General features: G+C 46.2%; 1 long non-coding RNA gene across 2 annotated transcripts in view; it reads right to left on the bottom strand.

Moving 5' to 3' along the window:
- Positions 1-3486: 3486 nt before the first annotated feature.
- LOC148108751 (uncharacterized) overlaps positions 3487-7797 on the bottom strand; it is a 43451-nt gene continuing 39140 nt past the window's right edge. The window contains exons 5-6 of one of the 2 annotated variants that reach the window (XR_015726927.1): positions 4863-5049; positions 3487-4557 (exon numbers count right to left, since the gene is read on the bottom strand). This is a non-coding gene — a long non-coding RNA (uncharacterized LOC148108751). Of the gene's footprint in view, positions 4558-4862; positions 5050-7797 lie in introns of those variants that run through there. The other variant, XR_015726928.1, reaches the window with a different exon arrangement.

Genomic DNA, 7797 nt, shown 5'->3' with positions numbered 1-7797 from the left:
TCCACTGCAGACTTACTGCCTTTATTTTTATCTCCGTACTTATTTACATTTCCTGGTGACAATTTGTCGAGAAAATATAGATGTTTCTGTGGCTAAAAGATTTTAGACCCATTGACCCGGCCAGGAAATTGAGGCTCCATAAGCCCCCCACAAGGCCCTCTCTGGAAGGTCGAGGGGCCTCCGAGGAGCCCTCCTGGAACCAACCAGCCCAGGCAGACGGTGGTGAAGACCCAGGGATGTAATGGTCCCCAAGAGGTGGGTTAATGGAGCCGTGGGAGGGAGATGGTTGCGGGGTTCCATTAGCAGCAGCAGGTCAGGATGGGGAAGGGTGAGCCCAAGAGCACTTCTCCCCATGCATTAGGAGGCTTCCTGTCTCTCCGACCCTGAGGAGGCACTTGGCGCTCTTAAGCCTTCTCATCTTCCCACTCTCTACTTCTCTCATCTCCCCCGAGAAAAGTTTCTGCTCTGAGAATCGGTGCTGGGAGTGACAGCCCCTGCCCCTGCTCAGCGGGGATACTTCCAAGGCCTCCTTCACAGGCCAGCGTGGGGTATCTGTCACCCCTCCCAGCCATCAACTGCCGCACACCTTCTGTGGCTCCACCACCCTCTAGAGAAAGCCCCCCTCTGCAGCCTGCCCTCCAGGCCCTCCCACGTCTCCACCTCCCTCCCTGCCTCTGAGCCCCCGTGCTGCAGGGGGGTGGGGGGCTCGCTCGCCTCCCGCGGGGCCCTCTCTGCTCCCCTCGCCTGCAATGTCCCTTCATGCTTCTCTGCCCTTGACTCCTTCTCTTGGCTCTCCCCCCTCCCCGTTGCTTCTCTAAGGCCCAGCCCAGGAGCGCCATCAGGTCACCCCATTTACCACACCGCAGCCCCCCCTCTAGTGAGCATCTCTTTGAAGGCAGAGCCACGGTCTTCCTGTTCACGGTTAAATGCCCGGCACCTAGCCCTGCCCCTCTCACTGGTCAGCCTTCACGAATATTTGTTATGTGAGTGAGTAGGAACTTGATTTAGTGATGACCTCTGTGCTGGTCCTTGCGTTCAACTATGTCCTTTAATCTTCCCCAGAACCCTGAGAGGCAGGGGTTATCATGATTATTTTACAAACAGGGAAACTGAGGTTCAGAAAGGGGAAGTGAATGTCCAAAGTCACAGTGAGTCTGGGGTGGGTCTCCCGACCCTGGAACTCCCAACCTGCCGAGAAGGAAGGCCCTGCTGAATTCAGGGAGTGACGGCAGAGCCGGGCATTGGCAGCCACAATGGCGGCTCAGGTTACGCAGGGCTGGGCTGGCTCCAGCAGCCCTTCTTGCTCTCTGCACGCAGCCTGGACCACGCTCCCTCCCTCGCCAGCCGGCTGGGAACCCGTGCTCCTCAGGTTTCCCAGGCAGGGGCCAGGCCCCTGACGCCAAATGCAAACTAGAAGCTCTGGCTCTTGGCATGCCAGGGTGCAGGCACCCAGGGGAGGCAGCCCAGGGGGCAGGAAGCCTGGTCCAGACCCGGGCAAGCCTCCCCTCCAGCTCCCCGCGGGCAGGACCAGCTACACAATTTGTGGGACCCAGGGCAAAATGAAGACGCCCTTGTTCAAAAACTAATAAGAATGTCAAGATGGGACAGCAAAGCCGTACTTCAAGGGCAGGGCCCTTCAAAGGGGGAGCCCTGTATCACCATACAGGTCACACACTCATGGAGTCAGCCCTGTCCTCAGGCCTTGGTTTCCCCATTTGTCGGATGGGAGAATGACAGCCACCTGGCCAGGCAGTAGACAGGATGAGGTTGGAGATGTAAGCAGCAGGTTCAGAGAAGAGCATGGATGTTGGGTAGGGGTCCCCACGGGCGTCATTTGTTGCTTAGGTCTCAGCACTGGGCGGCCGACCAGGTCTTGCCAGGAGTTTGATTCCTCACCCAGCGTCTTGTCGTGGACCCAAAAGTAGGGCTCAGAGAAACAAGACAACTTGCTCAGGGCCATACAGAGATTCAATGGCAGAAGCCAAGATTAGAGCCCTAGCTTTCTTTCTGCAAAACTGGTACTTTTTGTGACACAGGAGAGAGAGAGAGAGAGAGAGAGAGAGGGAAAGAGAGAAGGGCAGGAGGGAGGTGGGGGGGGGGGCTGCTCAGGACAAAGAGGGCCACTGTGCAGACACAAAGGCCTGACCACAGAGGCCCCTGTGTGGGCTGGGCCAAATGGGTGGGTAGAAAAGCCCCATGGTGACTGAGGGAGGTGCCAGGAGCTGCCTCCCGGACCCTCCCTGGTTGTGATGGCGGTGGGGGTGGCACACAGGAGCCAGGAAATGGATCAAGGAGGAGAAAGGAACAGGGCTGAGCCCTTCACCCCAGCCCCAGGCCTCCAGGGCCAGAGCTGCACTCCCTACCTTTCCCTGGCTCCTCCTGGGCAGCCTGCCGGCTTAGGGAATCCTCCCTCATACCACCCACCACCCCATTTTCCCCACCTCAATGAGGGTGGGGCTCAGGCAGCTGACCATCTGACAGTCCCAACTTGACACTCTTGCGCAGAAACTTCTGGTAATCTCCATCACCCACAGGAGGTTGAAGCATAAGCTCATCAGTATATCATTCAAGGCCCTTCGTGACCTGCCCCGGTGACCTTTTCACACTCCCCAGTCCCTACTCCCCGTTAGCCTCCCACACCCCAGTCATGTGGGAAGTCCCAGATTTCTTCCAAGCACTTGGTGCTTTCACACACACACCCCTGCATTTGTTCATGCTTTTCCTTCTTCCTGGAGTGTTTTTCCCCCTGACCTTGGCTGGCTGAGCCCTTTCTTCCTCATGAACCAGCTCAAATGCCCCCTCAACCAGGCAGCTTTCCTCACCCCCCACAGTGGGACTTAACCTTCACTCTGCCACAAATGTTGGATTTACCCATTCTCTTGCTTATCCCTCTCTGGCTAGACTTGTAGTTTAGGTCCCCAAGGCCGACATAGAGGAGGGGACATTTCAGCTGGGGCTTGAGAGGCAGGTGAATGTCACTAGCGGACGGCAGTGGTGGGCAAGGAACAAGAGCTCAGGGAACCGGGGACACCAGTCCTCTCGCAAACATTTTAGCTGAATCAATCTATTTGGTTCCTGAGTTCAGAGAGCGAGGGGTCCATAGTTCAGAATCACAGGTGTCGAGTGTCCAGGACTGAGGGGCGAGGGTTGTCAAGGGGTAGATAGACCGGAAGAACCAAGTCCGTGCAGCCTTTTATGTCTTACTGCAGAATTTTTTTTAAATGCGCCTGAATGTATTTCTCAGTTTCTAGTAGTTTACTAAGTAATTCGTTTCTGCCTTTATTATTTTCTTTCTCTTCATAAAGAGTAGCTCTTCTCTTCTTTTTCTACAATTGTATTCAAGCGAATGCTTATTTTGCCTATTGTCATTCTTTTTAAATAAAGTAAACATTTAAGGCTATGATTTCCCACTGACCTCTGCTCCGGCTCCGTTACCTGTGTTTTTATATGGAAAGTTTTCTTTATCACTATTTTTAAAATAATTGCATTTTTAATTTTTCTTTTTTTTTTTTTAAAGATTTTATTTGACAGAGAGGCAGTCAGCGAGAGAGGGAACACAAGCAGGGGGAGTGGGAGAGGAAGAAGCAGGCTCCTAGCGGAGGAGCCTGATGTGGGGCTCGATCCCAGAACGCTGGGATCACGCCCTGAGCCGAAGGCAGACGCTTAACCGCTGTGCCACCCAGGCGCCCCAACATTTTTAATTTTTCTTTAACCCCTGATCAGAAGTCTTTTTAGGGGACTATTTTGGTCTTGATGTTGTTTCTTGTAATTACGTAAACTTGTGTCATGAATTTCTAGTTTTATTTGCAGATACATCGGGGACATTGGTTTAATTGAAGTGTGGAGTTTGTGTATATTTTATTTTTTGGAATTTCATTTTATGCATTCTATGGATTTTTAAAAAGGAGATATGTGTTCTCTTTTTACAGGATCCATCTTTCGATATTTTATTAGTCTAGTTGTACTATATACACACATATATTTTCAAATAAAGTATATCCATACTTATTTCTAGCCTACATAACCTATTAGGCTGATAATGATGTATCTCTTACTCTTTTTTTTTATTTACATCAACCTGTCCTTCTATTCGTATTTTATCTAGTTTGACGCTCTATTAGTCAATACACTTAGAAAGTCTTTCCGGGGCGCCTGGCTGGCTCAGTCAGTGGGGCGTGTGATTCTTGAGCTCGGGGTTGTGGGTTCAAGCCCCACGCTGGGTGCAGAGATGACTTGAATAATAAAAAATCTTGGGGCACCTACATGGTTCAGTCAGTTAAGCATCCAACGCTTGATCTCAGCTCAGGTCTTAATCTCAGGGTTGTGAGTTCAAGCCCCACGTTGGGTGTAGACATTACTTAAAAATAAATTTTAAAACTTAAAGGAGCACCTGGGTGGTTCAGTTGGTTAAGTGTCTGGCTTCGGTTCAGGTCATGATCCTGGGGTCCTGGGATCGAGCCCCACGTTAGGCTCCCAGCTCAGTGGGGAGTCTGCTTCTCCCTCTCCCTCTGCTTCTCCCTCTCCGTCTGCTGCTCCCGCTTCTTGTGCTCTCTTGCTCTGTCAAATAAATAGATAAAATCTTAAAGAAATAAAATAAACGTGAGAATGTGAGAAAATTTGCCTTCAATAGCATAGCTTAATTTATTTGTATCTATTTCATAAATGATGTAGTCTCATTTTACCTCTTTATTTTTGTGCTTCCTTATTGCTTTGCTATATGTTCTAGGCTTTTCTTGTTTTTATCTTTTATAATGCTTTAGAAAGTAGAACTCTAATTTGTTCATTGTATAAACCTTCAGGTTAGTCAAGCACATATATTGAAATTCTTATGTATTCAATTACCAAGTTAATAAATGTCTTACCGAGTGTGTGCTAGCCACTATCCTGGCTGGTTTCCACAAGCCTGTGCCATCGTCTGCCTTTTACAGATGAAGAAACAAAGCTCAGAGTACCAAGTAGCTTGCCCAAGGTCACCCCATAATATTGGATGATCTCTTCTGGATGATGAGAACGTTAGCAGGCTTCAGCCCGTCAGGGCCATCCCTGGAGCTGGAAGGGAGGAAATCTCAGTTAAATAACATTGCTGGGAATGAGGGAGGGATGACTTCTTTGAAGTAAAATCCCCACAAGGATTTAAAATGGATTTCACAATGGATTTCACAAGGGCCTCACGATCCTGCAATAGTAAAGTCTTGGACTTGGAGCCGCCTGGCTGATTCAGTCGGTTGGGCGTCTGACTCTTGGTATTGGCTCAGGGTAAGATCTCAGGGTCCTGGGAGCCCACCCCGAGCTGGGCTCAGCATCAGTCTGCCTCTCCCTCTCCCTCTGCTCCTCCCTTCCCTCTCCCTCTGCTCCTCCCCCTGCTCATAGTCCCTCGGGCTCTTGCTCTCTCCTTCTCTAAAACAAACAAACAAACAAATAAATAAATAAAATCATTAAGAGAAAACAAAGTCCTGGATTTCCGCCAATTTGGTAGGTGAAAACTTATGTCTTGTTATAATTTTGGTCTGCACTTCTCTTAGGAGTGAGAGAAGCATCTTTTCCTCCTTGAGAGCCGTTCGCTTTGCCATTTCTGTGACCTGACTATTCACATCTTTTGCCCACTTGGGAGGCACCCAGCAAATAACCATGATACCAAAGCCTCCTGGGCTGTGTGTTTGTTCTGAGAATACCAAACAGACGACTTTTAGGGTTTTATTCCGTTTTCTTACAGAAAATCATTTCGGGGATAATAAGCTCTTCGTATGAATCTTCAGAACAATTTTCTTCCTTCTCGTGTGTGGTCTTTTCGTAGGTTCCTTATTAATTGTTTTTGTTCACTGTCTTGAACAGACAGAAATAAAGCCGGGCCGGGGACCACCTCCTCACCCTCTCAACTTTATGTGGCATTGCTTCCTAGCAATGGCAGTCTCAGTTCCACCATTAGGCAGACAGTGTAGACACAGAAAAAGAAAAGCTGATGGGGTGGATTAGGGATATGTCATCACCATCGTCATTAACATTCACCGTCATTTAAACAGCAATGCCAAATATATATGCATATAGTGTTATATAGTTTTTATATGTATATAGTATTATATAGATATTTATATATAGAAAATATACAATACTATATTGTATATTGCGTATACAGTATGTAGTATAGTATATAGTATATATATATATAGTATATATAGTATATGGTGTATATAGGATATATAGTATATACATATATATTCTATGTGTATATAGTATATAGTATATATAGTATTTAGTATATATAGTATAGTATACAGTATATATAGTATTTAGTATATATAGTATAGTATACAGTATATATAGTATATAGTATATATGGTATAGTATACAGTATATATAGTATATAGTATATATAGTATATAGTATATATAGTATACAGTATATATAGTATTTAGTATATATAGTATACAGTATATATAGTATATAGTATATATAGTATAGTATACAGTATATATAGTATTTAGTATATATAGTATAGTATACAGTATATATAGTATTTAGTATATACAGTATTTAGTATATATAGTATAGTATACAGTATATATAGTATATAGTATCTATACTATAGAGTATATATAGTATATATATATATATTGTGTATATAGTGAATATAGGGTAATCTATAGGATACATGTAAATTTACATATAGGTATGTGTGCATATATATGCTGAAGTTATACACACACACATGCACACACACTAAATTTACACACAGATGTAAATTTAGTTGTCACAACAACCCTATAAGATTGGTACTATTACTATATTCATTTTACAGATGATAAAGGTGAGGCACAGAGAGGTTATATTACTTGCCTAAGCTCACACAGCTAATAACTAGTGGAGTCAGTACTCAAACTAGGTTTTCTGGTCCTAGAATCTGGGTCCTCAACCACCCTGACTGGCTTACAACATATCCTGTGTTATCAGAGTATGACCAAATGTCCATCTCGTCGGTGGGTCCGTGATAGAAGAGTAGACAGTGGGTTGGGGCACCTGGGTGGCTCAGTTAGTTAAGCACCCGATTCTTGATTTTGGCTCAGGTCATAATCTCAGGGCTGTGAGATCGAGCCTCGCATCAGGCTCTGTGCTGGGCATGGAGGCTGCTTAAGATCCTTTCTCTCCCTCTCCCTCTGCCCCTTAAAAAAAAAAAGAGTAAACAGTGGGGGTTAGTTTGTTTTATCGACTTTGGAAGCCATCGGTTCTTCATTCGCTAATTCATTTAATCCTCTGATTCATTCATTCGACAAATATTTACTGAGTGCCCACTATGGGCCAACTTCTGAGCTAGGTGCCAGAGACACCAAGACAAATTAGATATGGTCCTTGTCTTTAAGGAGCTTGCAGTAAAGACAGGAGAGGGACATGGTCAGTTAATGACACCAAGTACACATACTGTTCTGTTTCAGAGGGAGGAGCAGGTAATGTTGTCATCCGAGAATGTATTTCTCAATCTGTCCCCATTTGTCATCTAGTTAATGTAATTTCTCCCTTGTGCTTTGCCTTGTGATCTTCTCTTATCTTTAATGTGTACAGTAATCACTGCAGGTTTTGTCTTTTTGCTTATCTTCCTGACCATTTACACCGGGAATTGAGAGTGGGCTTGGGCTGATCAGTCATACCTGCTCTCACTTTTTCATCCCAGAAATGTGGCCTTGTTCCTGTGAGTGGTGCGGGGCCAGGAAGGGTTCTGAGGAGGGCAGATGGGCAATTTAGAACGAGCACTCTGGCTGTAGTGTGGCGAATAAAGTGGATGGGGGAGATGATGAGGTAGTCTGG

This window comes from Ursus americanus, chromosome 16 (genome assembly GCF_024610735.1).
Source record: "Ursus americanus isolate L20-20 chromosome 16, mUrsAme1.1.p, whole genome shotgun sequence".
Taxonomy (NCBI): domain Eukaryota; kingdom Metazoa; phylum Chordata; class Mammalia; order Carnivora; family Ursidae; genus Ursus; species Ursus americanus.
This window is presented reverse-complemented; position numbering and strand designations above follow the sequence as displayed.